Here is a 15,317-nt window from a genome sequence, read left to right as displayed (position 1 = left end):
ACGATATTCTTCATAAAAATCCGATTTGGACATGTTGTTCCCTCATACATACTATCGACTTTGCTTTTGCCATATAAAAAACTCAGTACTTCGGCTGAATGCAAACGATGCACATCAAATCTTAGATTAAAGCGCACTTATGAACAAGGCATAGCAAGATCTTATAGCAATAATAATACTCACTGTAGACTGTACAATTAGAGACTTTGTTAATATATAACTATGATGGAATAAGCAAACATTTGGCCTAACCCTAACCTTGTACACATAAAACGTTCCGGTGTCCGCCATCTTGGTTTACATACTTCGGTAGTACCCAAGTGTTAATACCAAACTTGAAAGATTCCGTGTATTTAAATAATAGTTTATTACCTGAAATAACTTAATGTAAAAATGTAGTTTTTCTACTAAATAGGTATTTATTTCATAATATTGCTTTTTCGATAAATTCTGACTATCTGGGTTCTATTATTATGATTAGGGCAACTTAATCGGTGCTCCCAAAGTATTTGTACCAAGATGGCGCACAACCTGAACATGGTATGTGTTCCGGGTTAGGGTTGTTCAGGTTGTGCGTCATCTTGGTACGAATACTTCCGGAGCGCCACTTAGTCATTGGCCCGGGCTTTGTTGTTCTTGATTGCCATGTTTCACTGCTGTCTTCAAACTCCGTGCATAGGCGTAAAAAATTTTCCCGAGTCAAAGAGTCGGAATTTCATGCTTTTAATGGTGGCATAAGAAGTGGAAAGTTTTTACAAAAACTCAAAGAGAATTTAGTTTACTGAGCACTCATAATATTAACAAAAGCTTGCGTATACTATAAGGCCTTCTTATCAGGCAATCATATGTTTCCGTATTGCTATAAAGCAGGGATCGGCAACCTTTTGTCACTCGCGGGCCAGTATTAAGGGTTGCAAGTCATTGGCGGCGGGCCGCACATATTTTTAGAAAGTTGAAAAACGAACGGATGATACTTTTATATTTAAAATCAAGCAGTGATACATTTCTCGAATAGAATATAGATTTATCTCCAAATTGCATTGCATCTCAAAAAATGCCATTTGAATATTTTCGGCGCCATTGAACCCTTTGCACTTAGCATCAACTTTTCTGCGTTTTATTGCCATTTATCTAATAATAATTAAAATTGTAGGCTCATTAAACGAGTAATTGCGAGTTATATACTTGTTAGGTTATATTATAACTTGTTCTAACACGTGTCTCACAATAAATTCTGTTACGTGAAGAATATAATCGTCAAAACAGCTGTTTCGTTACTATAATTCAGTGAAGCGTCGCAGGCCGGATCCGGCCGCAAGCCGTAGGTTGCCGACCCCCGCTATAATGCATCAGCATGGTTTTTTGAAATGACGGAACCCGTTGTTAGTGAGTCTGATTCAAAAGAGAACCTGTTCTTGAAAGTTTGAATCCAGCCTTTGCCTAAGTCCCAGGGCGTGATATATTGGGTATGCAACGCTGAGCCCGAAATACTCAAAATTCGTCATTTGCGACTTGTACCGATACTTGCTTGAAATAAGGATGTTGAAATCGATGGCTATCTTGTTTTTTTTCTACCTCGGGGACGCCCTGAACGAAAATTTCGTGATGGACTTGCGAGTTAACAAAGCAGTTTTATCAGTGAAAGGAAGTCGACGAACGTTGAATAATAAGTATTTTAATAAATGAAATCAGTGGTGGCAAAAAATTGGGTGGGTGGATTGTTTATTTTCAAAAATATTCATTATATGTCGGTTTTTATGATTCATCTTGTATGTAACAACAAATGTATATTTATGTATTGGTGGTATAAACCGGTAAAGTATCTTGAAACGCTGTTAAAAAAAACAGGTTACAGCAATTGGTGGAGTTGTTGAGGTAAAAAGAAACTATACTTATTTCATCGAACAAGGCTTCACAAAATTTTGTACTGTGATTGTTTATGACTATCAGTAACTATAAAAACCTCTTCAAAATTGCCTCTTTATACTTTCCTTTTATCATTAAATTTGAAGCTTTTTCTTTAAAATGGGTATCTTTTGCTAATATCGTAATTTCGAAAAATTTTTTTCAATCTCGGCCTGGAATTTTTTGATATATTAAAAAAGATCGGAATCCTCTGTTAAATGAATTATTAGTGACATTTATTGGATTAGAAATTAAATTCTGCAATTTTCTATTCACCTAATATCTGTCAAACATATTTCGCACAGTGTGATTTCATTTTAACCAATGTCCAAGTTTCGGATGTAACATCTGGATGAGCTTGGGGCTTCCTGACAACATGCGAGGCAACAACTCTGTAACCATCCTGATGTAGTTTGCTCAAAGCCACTGTAACGGGATTGTTGCTTTTGTAAAATGAAACTACATCCTGTAATAAAATTCAACGATTGATGCTGGTCAGGTATTCATAGTTATGCAAGAAACGTACAGGGTGACCCACAAAAACCAAATCCAGTCCGTTTGGAACATATTGCATGGGTTCCGTCACGCGGCGATGAGGATGTTAGGTAAATTGCTTACGCGTGAATTCCCATAGACTCCTATGCTTTGTGCCAACGAGCAACCCTCTGCATCCGAAGAGAGCACTTCTAACGTCATAAGTAGATTAGGGTAGCTGTCGTATTTCATCAACATGTGCATGTGTTCGGGGGTCACCCGGCGGCGTAGGATGTAAAGTAAATTACTTACCCTCTGTGTCGGGATGCAGAGTTCTATGCTTTGTGCCTGAGCAACCCGCAGTGTCTGAAGTGACCACTTCCAACGTCAGTGGGCAATTAGGGCTGTGGTTGTCGTATTTCATCAATATATAAGACATTATTCCGGTTATATGTCAACTGCAATTAAATTATTCTTAGCCCTATTTAGATAGCTAGTTCTACAAATTAGTGAACATATAAATAAAGAATCGTTGCCTGAAGAATTTTCGGGTCTCATGTAGTTTCGTACCTAACGTACTATAACAACTTTTTCATGTGTCAATCCTAACCCCCACCTGACCACACCATCCAAACTTACGTCACTACGACATCACAGTGACGTAATAGAGCCCTTCAAACTATGCGAACTGTCATCCAAGATGCGCAGACGAGAACCCGAAATCGAACAGCCATTTCTCTCGTTTTCTCGTCGCAACGATCCCGATAGGAGAGAGATCGCTGACGTTAGTCAGTTCTTTATCGTCGGCGCCGATGCCATTTCGGGCGATCGTAGGAGTATTTGGCAAGCTCTATGACGTGATTGTGACGTCGTAATGACGTAATTTTTGGATGGCGTAGTCAGGTGAGGGTTAGGATTGGCATGTCAAAAAATTGTTATGCTACGCCTACTAGAAGTACGTTAGGTACGAAACTACACGAGACCCGAATTTTCTGCACCCACTGTGCCAGTTATAGGAACGCCTCAACTTGACTTGAAAACGAGGATGCACCTACTGAAAGGCTACACTCATAATCAAAACCTATACTAAACGGCCCTTTTTTCTCACCAAAAAGCCCTTTTTTCTTCTAAAAAAACAATTATATTCATTGAAGAAGGTTGTGCCAGTTCTAAAAAACTGCTAAAATGCTAAGATTCCTCACGAATTGAGTGTCGTAAGTTCAACGGCACTCCAGCAGTTTGTGTATTGTGTACCAGTAGTCTGGAGGTAACTAATTCTGTTCGCCTACTTTACATCAAATTGAGTAAAGGTACTAAAACATATGGGCAACGGGTATATTCACTTGGTAGCGCTCCCGTAGTACGTGGACAAGATGGAGAAAACCAGAACGTAATATGTGTACCTGGTTAGGGTTCACATATAATTGGGAATCGCTGCTTTCATGTGATTAAGAAGGCCGTTGGATGGTTCACGTAACCGCTGGTCGTTGTTTATTACACTCGACACTCTCGCATTAATTATAATTGAATGCTGTTTCATATCTATTTTTGGGCGCTCCCGTAATATGTGTACCAAGATGACGCACAACCTGAACAACCCCAACCTGGTACACATACTATATTCTGGTTGTGCGCCATCTTGTTACGAAACTTCGGGGGAATCATTTTCTGTGTTCCATCGTTTACTATTAAAGTGTATATTTCGAATCTTAATTAAGCATCTCAGTATCTAGGGATCGCATAAATTTTACCCATTCAAGGCTAAAAAAAGAATCGCTGTTATTCTAACCATTCCACGCCCCAACCCAGAACGCAACATCATATCCTAATTATATTGAAACATTCAGTTGGACAAACGGTTTTTCCACATTCATACACATCCTAGTAAACCTTGCCAGAATCAACATAACCAGATTATCATAACCAAATTCTGCAATTTCTTTATTCAAATGAAATTCTTTTTAAACAGAATTGATTTGTGATTACATTTTAACCAATGTCCAAGTTGCGTATGTAGCGTCTGGAGGAGATTGGGGATTCCTGATAACATGCGAGGCAACAACTTTGTAGCCGGCCTGGTGTAGTTTTCTCATAGCCGCTGGTACAGAAAGTGTGGTGCTTGTGAAATGTGTGTATCCTCCTTGCTGTAATAAAAGTCAACGATTAATGTTGGTTAGGTTTTCATAGTTGTATATGAGACAGATCTTTTGTACGAAACCCCCGCCGCTAATGCAAAGATGTGAGAATTGAGAAAACCCCCTCCGCCACCTTTTAGAAACACAAATTAGTAATTAACCAGTTGGGTTAAGAATGATTTGAAATTTTGAATTTCTAGCGCAATCTGCATTCCCAAAAGATCCCAAGAGATGTATAATAACAAGGGTTGAAAGTTGAGAGAAGCATAGTAAATTACTTACGTCCCCATGAGGGGTTCCCATGGTTAGTGCCAATGTGCCAGCCTCTCTGTCTGACCGGTCTATTTCTAATGTCAGAGTTGCAGGAACAGTATGGCTGTCGGATTTCATCAATATACAAGACATTATTCTGGTTTTATGTCAACTTTAATTGAAGAATTTAGGCAAATAGTTCTGCAAATTAGTGAACATATAAATAAAGAATTGTTACCTGAAGAATTTTACAACCCCACTGTGCTACTAATGAAAGGGCCTGGACTTGAAAAGCGGTACCTACTAAAAGGCTACACACATAATAGAAAACTATATCTTACTAAACAGCCATTTTCTCTCGACAAAAAGCCTTTTTTTCTAACAAACAGACTGAACTGAAATGAAAATTAAATTAAAAGGAAAAATTAAAGGAATTCGCCACATGTAGCGATAACAGTTATCGTATCCGAACTTCAATATTACAGAGCATTATATACAAAACGTATTGAGTGTGTCCATGTCATGGGATATATATATAACGATAATAACGGAATATTAAGATTGTGTAATAGAAAATGAATTCACATTTAATTTAAATCACGACTTAGGTGGCTTACTTTGCGAGTATATATACATCATGGGGGCGACCCCCGATGGCGAGGTGGGGTGGACCCCCTCCCTTTCGAAATTAAAAAAATATAGGCATCTTTTTGTATCATACATAGCAATTTTTCGTAGCTGTTTCGATCTAACTTGGCAAATGAAAATTTGAAAATATATATCGTGTATATTGGTGTAATCTACATCTAAATCGACGCGCGAATAAAAGACCAATATAAAAATTGAGGTGATTTTACGTTTTTGTTGTTGTTTGTGGTTCGAATATTATCAGTGGTAAAAATTGAAAAGTTTGCTAAGATAATCTAATTATATACTCTAATAATTTAAAATCGCAAAAACTTCCAACTGGACTAGAATATCTTATGAATTATCTTATCCCTAGACCAGGTCTACTCAACTATTTATACCGGGAACCGCATACAAAACTTCAGAATTATTTGCGTCCAGAAATTATATTCCGGCATCCTTAAACACGCACTGCCTCGGCCGGCTAAAGCAAATCAAGATTGCTTATTACGGTGGTATATTTCTTTTCTTATTCAAAACTTTGAGAGTCATTTTATAAAAGGAAACTTGAAAAGTGGGACTAATTATCCAAAATAAAGAATGTGGTGCGGTCCGAATCAAATACTCGAAAGGTCCGGATTCGTACCGCGGTCCGCCAGTTGAGTAGCCCTGCCTTAGACTATACCTGTACATCTTGATAACGTATTCTAAAACGGCAAAAGGTTGGTAGGTCGGTACGGTAACAATTTTAGCTGTATTATGCGTATACGCCCTACAAAATCAAGAGTAGGCGAGAATACACTCGAGCGTAACGAGGCAAAAAAAGGGGTAAAGAACTTAAATTATGTTAAGTGCAACCATGCAAAAAGCAGAACAGAATTCCATTTCCAAATTGGGGGTTTTAATAAATACAATTCAAAAAAATGAAATGCTCAAATAAAAAAATAAAAATAAATTTGACATCCGGCGATTTTCGAACTTTTTGAGGATTGAATATTACCATTGTGGTAAAAATTGAAAAGTTTGCTAAGATAATCTAATTATATACTCTAATAATTTAAAATCGCAAAAACTTCCAACTGGGCTAGAATATCTTATGAATTATCTTATCCCTAGACGAGGTCTACTCAACTATTTATACCGGGGATCCGCATACAAAACTTCAGAATTATTTGCGTCCAGAAATGATATTTCGGCATCCTTAAACGCGCACTTCCTCGGCCGGCTATAGCAAGTCAAGATTGCTTATTACGGTGGTATATTTCTTTATATCCCTAAACTAGGTCTACTCAACTATTTATACCGGGGATCCGCATACAAAACTTCAGAATTATTTGCGTCCGGTCGTTCCAGAAATTATATTTCGGCATCATTAAACGCGCACTTCCTCGGTAGGCTATATTAAATCAAGATTGCTTATTACGGTGGTATATTTCTTTTCCTATTCAAAACTTTGAGAGTCATTTTATGAAAAGGAAACCTAAAAAGGGGATCTAATGATCCAAAATAAAGAATGTGGTGCGGTCCGAATCAAATACTCGAAAGGTCCGGATTCGTACTGCGGTCCGCCAGTTGAGTAGCCCTGCCTTAGACTATACCTGCACATCTTGATAACGTATTCTAAAACGGCAAAAGGTTGGTAGGTCGCTACGGTAACAATTTTTGCTGTATTATGCGTATACGCCCTACAAAATCAAGAGTAGGCCAGAATATATTCGAGCGTAACGAGGCAAAAAAAGGGGTGAAGATCGTGATGTAAGTTAAGTGCAACCATGCAAAAAGCAGAACAGAATTCCATTTCCAAATATGGGTTTTAATAAATGCAATTCAAAAAAATGAAATGCTAAAATATATCGAAACAGAGTTCAGATGCCTAATATGGGCTTGCTCCGTAATGTCAGAAATTCCTGGCAAATGTAAAAATTGCCAAATTAATGTCGGCGGTCTGCCGTATTTGTTTGCCCAATCGAATAATTCAAATATTTTAACAAATAGATGAATAACGAATATTTTTAACATACAACAGTAGTCGAGCATAATATTAACATAATTGCGCTGAATGCCGCATGAACTTGTGTCCATGAATCACAAAAATGACAAAATGTGTGCGGTTTCTTTAATTACCGGAACGTACCGGAACAGGGTAGAATATCGACCCAAGCCTACCGAAACGGACCTGTAGATATCATCTGAAGGTCATTTAATATACCTCAATCAAGGTCATTTTTAAGTTTAAACAGCGAAATGGTGGGTGGTGGCAGTGTCAAAAAAAGTTCCATTTGATTACCGGAACGGACCCTAAAGAACTAAAACGTAATTTAAGGATTTACATCTGCTAGGTGACGCAAGCGAAAAGCTTTTTTTTTAGATCGTTCCGGTAATAAAAAGAATCCATATTTGTGGGCAACATATCGGGCCTTGTAGAAAAAACGTAATAGTCTTCTAGCGACTTCTGATAAAGACATTTTTTGCGTCTAATATTGGCTATAATGATTTTACTAATGTCCAAGTAGTTTGTTTAGTTGAACAGCTTCTAATAGTGAAATGGCTGATGTCAAATGCGTGAGAACATTGTATTTGGAATCCGATTTTGTAGAGGCGATGCAGAACTTCCACTGGTTCTTGGAGATATTTTATAGTGATATGTCCAGTAGGAAACTGAAAACAAGATCTTTATTGAAAATTTGTTATTCACCATCAAAAGATAGGTAAAGGACTACAATTTATAAGGAAACCAGTAGTCCAGTACACCGCCCATTTGTGGTTATTACATAGTCTCAAAATAGACTGTCCACACCAAAAGAAGGGCTGTGTAATTTATTATTTTAATATTTAATTGTATTTTGGTTGACAAAAATAAAAAAAAAACTCTCTCTCTCTCTCTATTGTGCTGCCCATATTAAGTTACGAAAAGGGGTCAAAATTCCCATTTGAATGACCTCCTCCGAGATGGGCTATTCGACTGCCATCAATACTGTAATTGAGAGATTTAAAGGACCTAATTTGGGATCGGGAGCTCCCGAAGTAAGTGCACCAAGACGGCGCACAACCTGAACCTAGTATTCGTACCAGGTTTGGGTTCAGGTTGTGCGCCATCTTGGTGCACATACTTCAGGAGCGACTGTGACTGTTATTTGATTATAATAATAACTGGTTCACATACCCAACATGGACTGGTAATCTGATGAGAGGCTGTTTTTTTGCCATGTGAGTATGCCGTTTTAGATCATTAGTGAGTGTTATATCGTCTCAGTAAAACCAAATTAGATGATGTCACATTTTGAGGGTTCTGAAAAAATCACATTTTCGCAATAGTTCGGTTCCGACAGCCAAACTTGGAAATGGCCATGACACACTACCTGAAATCACAACTAAATAGACAAATAGTCCATAATGACAAAAGATGAAAAGCGCATTCCTGAAAAACGTCACCCAAACAAATTTTGTTTCATGGGACAATATTTTGTATTCTTACCGATAAAGGATTCAAGTCTGCTAGTGCGGCTCTTATCTCATCTCTTGTAGCATTCGCTTCTTTTGCGTATTTTATTATCACACATGAATTATTAGTACTGGAAGGGTTGAATTGGTATTTGACCAATACACAAGACATTTTACACTGTCGAATGAATATTATTTTAATGCTCTTATATATTGATATTTAAAACAAGAGAGCTGTGCTCAAATATATGGACACGTTAACCAGAGCGAAGCAGTATTTACCTTTGACGCCATCGGTACCCACAAAAAATTCCGAGTTTCGCGTAGAAATAATTTACAGAATCAAACCGGACAGCCAGTGTTCCCATGGATAAAATAATACAGCGAAATTTTAGACGAAATATCAGATTTCATGCAAAATTTAGAAATAAATAAAAATAATAGCCTTCTGGCAGAAAATCAATCTTTACTCACTGAAAATTTCAAAGCAATTGGTCCAGTAGTCAAAGAGAAAAGCGATTTAAAAAAAAAATGATGGAGACAAATAACAATAACAACAAAATTTTGAAACGATCGTTATGTCCAATACGTGTCCAATACGAATTTAGGATCACTATGTAAAAAGCAAGTAAAACAGTTGACTGAATATCCTACATAGGTTCGCAATGGCAAATATCATCACAGGCTATCATGTGCGAGAAAATTCCGGGATCCTTGCGGGCCTAAATCGGAGGTAGGTGAAAAAGCCGCGGCCACCACATTGGAGAAATAACTCAATGTTTTCCTAAGGGCCATATTTTATCGTCCCAGATTACTAAAACTTTTGAGTATTATATCACACAAACAGAAGTTTAACTGTTAAATAAATTTTCAAATAAAAAAGAATTAATTAAGAAGTTAATCTCCATGAGATAAAGATTAAAACCTATTCCAGTAATAAACTGTCATATCGACTTTCTCCTCCCTAGTAAATAAATATATAAATCCTATCTCTAACACCCAATACAGCTCTTGGATGAGGCGCAGTTCTTACCACTTCATGGCAGCTCCTGCCACGAACGAACCGCGGCGGCTCTTGCCATGGTTTTATAGCGCTATTCAGTATTCAGTAATCAGTATTAACGATATATTCACAAATTAATGTACCAGATTTTAATTGATCATGCGGAATTATATCTACTTAAATCCTAACCCTAACTCCAAATCCATCAAAATTGTATTCATAAGAAAAACGTTCCAACTCACCCAATATTTGTGACCATAAAGGACAGCCCTGTCTTTACGGCCCACCTGCCGAGGTTACGGCAGCAGAATTTTACCTGCCATTGGTTTTCAATTTGCTGCCGCGGTAACGGCAGCTCGTCATTGGTTTGTGGCGGCTTAAAAGTCAGTCTCCATAGGTTTGGCCGTAGCGGCCATGGTATGGAAATACCGCCATAGTTTTGCGGCAGCTGCAGACGCCACAGAATACTTAAAACTGCACTTGTCTTGGATGGGGACCCATGCCCCTAAACAAGCTATCGCATCAGCTGGTCACAGACATAAATTACCGTATATCACTATTAATATTTTAATAAAGTTGTCGTATTAGGCATCTGACTGGCTAAGTGCTGTACGAATAAAATGAGAGGTAATGTGTAACCAAGTTTGTGACAAAGAGTGCTTTTTGTGAACACGCAAACATATTGTGTTTGAATGGCTTTTTCAATATACCAATTAATTTATTCTAACTTGTCTCAATTTTTTTATAATTATTATATCTCTGTGGTTGTATATATGTTTGTGTTAGTGGAGTAACCTTATGTTATTGTTCCCTTATAAATTTAAATTCTGTATGTTTACATTTGGATTTATGAGGCATTTGGAATCCCACGTATGAGAGGATTGCTGGACTCCTCGTCACCACAGGGCGGTTCTCTTAACTACTGGTGGGTTACGGTTTCGCTCCACCATCGAGTCCATGCTTCCGAAAACAAATATCTGACTAATTAATCCCAAACCCAACATGGACTGGCAACTGGACGAGAGGCCGTGGTTCGTCATATGATTACTCCGACTTTCCTCTCGCCTCGGATAAATATGTAGATTCTATGTTATCCTTATTCACCGCAGTAGTAAATTATATCAATACAACAGTAACTATGCCCTAATGTGCTGTATATACACAAATATTTTTATATCTGTATTTTTAAACAATCTCAAGCCGACACAAAATCTCGTCTTACGTCTTTACCCCGTGATCTGAAACATATTTTTACCAGTTACGGGAAAGGTTTTCTTCAATGATACCGCTGTTTTTGTCTGAGAGAGCCTTATCAATCCCCCCAGAACCTACAACTTCAAATTAAAAACGCAGAGTTTATATTTTATTTGTTAAACCGTTTGCACATGTTTTGAAACCAGCTGTGAATACCAGCTGGCATAGCGAGGTCGTAGTTAAACCTTATTTAGCTAGTCATGAAACCGGTGTATTTTTCAAATTATTCTGGGTCCAATATTTTGAACTTTTGAAATCTTTTTTTGTCGAAACAAAGTCTCTTTTTTATTATCCTGTATTTCTCTGACCCACATTCCTAGTGATTACTCTTTAAGCATTGTCCATGTCCCACATGTTGCCCATTGGTAACACTCTGCCTTTTTATTATAATGCGAGGCAATGATTCTGTATCCATTTTTGTGAAGCATGTTCAATGCTTTTCCAATAGAAATGTCGTATTCAAATCTACTGCTTCCACCCTGAAAGATGAAATTTGCGATGAATATGGATGAAGATAACCAGGCCAAACGTTTCAATGTATGGATGAGTAACAATATTAGAAATAACATTTCATGCCCACTCTTTAGAATAAAAGATTTGTTACTTACTTGATGATTTTGGGAGTTCCAACTCAGTCCTGACATTTTCGATAAATTTTCGTCAGGCGATTCCACTTCGATCATTATTGTAGTGAGTCTTGTGCTTGTTACCAATATAATGGACATTGTGCTGAATAGAGGTCTGTTCTTATGAAAAGTCTAACAATAATTATCACCAGGGGCGGATTAACCAGTAAACAATATAAGCACGTGCTTAGGGCACCAAGCAAAGGGGGGCACCACAGAAATTTTTATAACAGAATTTTCAATAGTTCATCGGTGTTTAATAAAATATTACGAGTTGAACAGACAACTCAGACTTGTTCGTATTTTATTTTCCTCAAGCATCATATTAAGCTTCTCGATCAATGTTTGGAGGTTTGCGAACTACCTTTAAAAAATCGTGTACATCAATGGACCTTTCCCCGACCTTTGACCCCCGAAAAATTCTTCTTATACTTTACTATTGCAAAATTCTCGGGGCTTATTTTAAGAGTGGTTTCGCGAGTTGGCCCCTGTAAAATGGGGTATTTGTTGAGACCATCATTATGTTTCATGGCGTACAATAATCACCTTTTTATAAGTACCGGTAAGGAATTTTAGCCTAGTCTAACACAGCTATTTTTAAACCAATTTTTCATTTACTGCAATTGAATTAAAACTTATAAAAAGACATGGTGATCATTTAATTATCTAATTTATACTCAAATTTTCGAAACACAACTGAAAACTAACGAATAGAGATAAAAAACGCGAAAACGAGGTAATGTTTACAACCATGCCTGAAAATCTGTCTGAGTGAGAAAAGTGTCTGAGCGGATGCGAAAAGGGTGCATTGTTACGTCACTTTTTTGCATCATGCTGATTGGCCAATTACTCGAGGTCAACAAGGAGGTTGATGCTCGGGGAAGGTACATTAGTGAAGAACACTGAAACTTACTTGTCGAAAGTTTGGTGTAGCGACAACATCAAAATTAAAAATGGCGCACTATGTGGCGGTTCCGCGATCGCATTTCGACGATCTAGAGGTCAGCGAAGTTGGGGAGTTTTCTGGTAAGGTAGACTAGACTAATAAGTACTGGTAAAATTTTAAACTGCAGTTTGTACTCGGTTCATCTGGTATTTCGATTCACGTTGAGACTTGACGCGTGAGTCTTAATCGTGACAATTCCCAGAATTTTATGGAAATCATATTCTGCTAAGTCAGTTGATGCAAATCTAGGCAGCTAGAATACTTATATTGCAGATAAAATGCAAGAGCTGGAATTCGTTTTATGTTATTGTTTTAGAATGAAATTTTACAGAATTTTCACAGAGTAAGTCAAGTTCTGCAAAGTGAGAATGTAGACTTACAAACATGCGCGCATCTGTATGCATCATTACGAGGCCAGCTGCGCATTCCACGAGATGAATTTGAACGCTATGAAGCGCTCACGCTACCACTGCAACCAAATGTCTCTTCATCTGCTGAGAAGGAATGGTATTCGCAGGGTTGTCAAAAGCTTATTGATGCTTACCCAGAAGATTTCAACAGTAATTTCTCAGATGAGCTTCAGCAGTTTCATTTATATGTGCTCCATAAATTCAATGACACAGGAAAAAAAAATCAAGATTCAGTCATGCTGAACTTTACAAAATTCTTGTAGAATATAACATTGAGTGCGCCTTTTCAAATGTAGACAATAGCTTTCAAATATTTTTAACATTAATGATCACAAATTGTTCAGCAGAACGTTCATTTTCTCAGCTGAAGTATATTAAAAACCCCTACAGAACAACTATGAAACAAGACAGACTAGAATATTAGATGCTTTATCTCTGTTGAGTATAGAGGCAGATGTGTTACATAAGCTTAGTTTTGAGGATCTAATCAAAGACTTTGCAGCTAAAAAAATTAGGAAAAAACTTTTCAAAAGTAAGTGAAAGACTTCTGTCTTTTCAAATGTTAGTGGTGCCTTTGTAATGTCAGTGGCGTAGTTTCTAGTATGGAGAGAGACTTGTTTTGATAATATGAGAAAATTTATCAGAATCAAATTCAAGTAAATGTACCGAAAAACATCGTTTGCTTCCTTACTGTTGGTATTGTTTTATTTCAATTTCATCTTTTCAAAATTTTGTGTTGTTCATTATTTAATGTAAAAGATGTATTATGTAAGAATAAGATTAGTTTTGGGAATATGAGCAAAATTTCACAGTCAAAAAAAATGTAAGAAAACCTAAAAATGTTCGTAGAAGTTGTATTTTTTTACTGTTGGTTGTGATTATTTTTGATGGATAATACACTTAATTATATGTATTTTAAAAGACACATATGGGGGCACCAAAGCCTCCAGTGCTTAGGGCACCAAAGGGGCTTAGTCCGCCCCTGATTATCACCTAGAATTAGGATGGTCCTGTCAAGTACGAGTCTCACTGCAGCAGTGCAGCTAAAGTAGTCTAAGCTGTCCCTGTAACTTTTATATATGGAGCGAACGAACCAACCACATCTTGTAAAAAATATGTTCGGGTTAATAGGTTGTTCAAAATGATTGCTTCTTTTTAACCTAAAATTACCGTTTTATTGTTAATAATAATTAATTCTGTAAGTAGGATTCTACCAAACAAACATGATCTGGTGCTAACAATATAAAATTATAGCTTATTCAAAATGATGGCCGCTTTTTAACTCGATATTACGGCTTTATTGTTAAGAATAGTTAGTTCTGTAATGTGATTCCACTAAATAAACATGATCTGGATCTAACCATATAAAATTATTAGCGCATAGTAGTGTTTAACTGACCAACAGAGAAGCGATTTTTCACCTCATGTTATTGGAGGGCTATATGGAAAAACCCTCTTAATATTACAGGGCATTATATGCAGAACGTATTGAGTGTGTCCATGTTTGGGGATATATATATAACGATAATAACGGAATATTAAGATTATGTAATAGAAATGAATTCACATTTTTTTAGGTACAAAATCACGATTTAGGTGGCTTACTTTGCGAGCCATTTCGTATAGGTGTATATATATATACATCACAGGGACGTAGCTAGGAGGTGGTTTAGGGAGTCGGACCCCCTTCACCCCCTTTCCCCCTTCACCCCCCTTCCTTTCGAAATTAAAAAAATATAAGTATCTTTCTGTATCATACATAGCAATTTTTCGTAGCTTGAGACACTTTTTAAACCCTCAGGACTCATGAAAACACACGTTTTCCGACGTTCGGCGGACCCGCTAGCTTTATTGATCTAACTTGGCAAATCGAAATCTCAGAGCAAGCCCCTCCCCCCTTTGTAAATTTCTGTCTACGATACATCATCAAAATCATACACGGTTATAATATATATTCGTGTAATTCACGCCTACATCTACGCGCGAATAAACGAGCAATACAAAAATCGATCCCAAGTAAAAATTTTGGTGATTTTGCGTTTTTTTTTTGTGTGTGTGTGGCTCGAATATTAGCAATTGCGGTATATTAAAACTTTTACCGTGCGAAAATTTGAATTCTTCGTTGAATAGAAAGATGAAATTTAAAAAAAAATGGCATACGGCGATCTTACTAACTTTTCGAGGATTGAATATTACGAATGTTGTAAAAATTGAAACGTTTGCTAAGATATACGAATTACTCGA

At 37.1% G+C, this 15,317-nt stretch overlaps 3 long non-coding RNA genes across 4 annotated transcripts in view; 1 reads left to right on the top strand and 2 right to left on the bottom strand.

Moving 5' to 3' along the window:
* Positions 1–15,317, top strand: part of LOC120344522 (uncharacterized) — a 114,208-nt gene that overhangs the window by 79,120 nt on the left and 19,771 nt on the right. The gene's annotated exons all lie outside the window — the stretch shown is intronic.
* The window catches only part of LOC144411889 (uncharacterized), a 103,571-nt gene continuing 92,561 nt past the window's right edge, over positions 4,308–15,317 (bottom strand). For both annotated transcript variants that reach the window (XR_013468986.1, XR_013468987.1), the window contains exons 2-3: positions 4,797–4,969; positions 4,308–4,523 (exon numbers count right to left, since the gene is read on the bottom strand). This is a non-coding gene — a long non-coding RNA (uncharacterized LOC144411889). The remainder of the gene's footprint in view (positions 4,524–4,796; positions 4,970–15,317) is intronic.
* LOC144411870 (uncharacterized) lies at positions 11,188–14,303 on the bottom strand. Its single transcript, XR_013468936.1, has 3 exons — positions 14,068–14,303; positions 11,700–11,867; positions 11,188–11,570 (listed from the first exon to the last, which is right to left on the bottom strand). It is a non-coding gene; the product is annotated as an uncharacterized LOC144411870 (long non-coding RNA).

This window comes from Styela clava, chromosome 15 (genome assembly GCF_964204865.1).
Source record: "Styela clava chromosome 15, kaStyClav1.hap1.2, whole genome shotgun sequence".
NCBI classification, from domain to species: domain Eukaryota; kingdom Metazoa; phylum Chordata; class Ascidiacea; order Stolidobranchia; family Styelidae; genus Styela; species Styela clava.
Note: the sequence above shows the minus strand (reverse complement) of the source record. Positions and strands in the feature narration are given on the sequence as shown.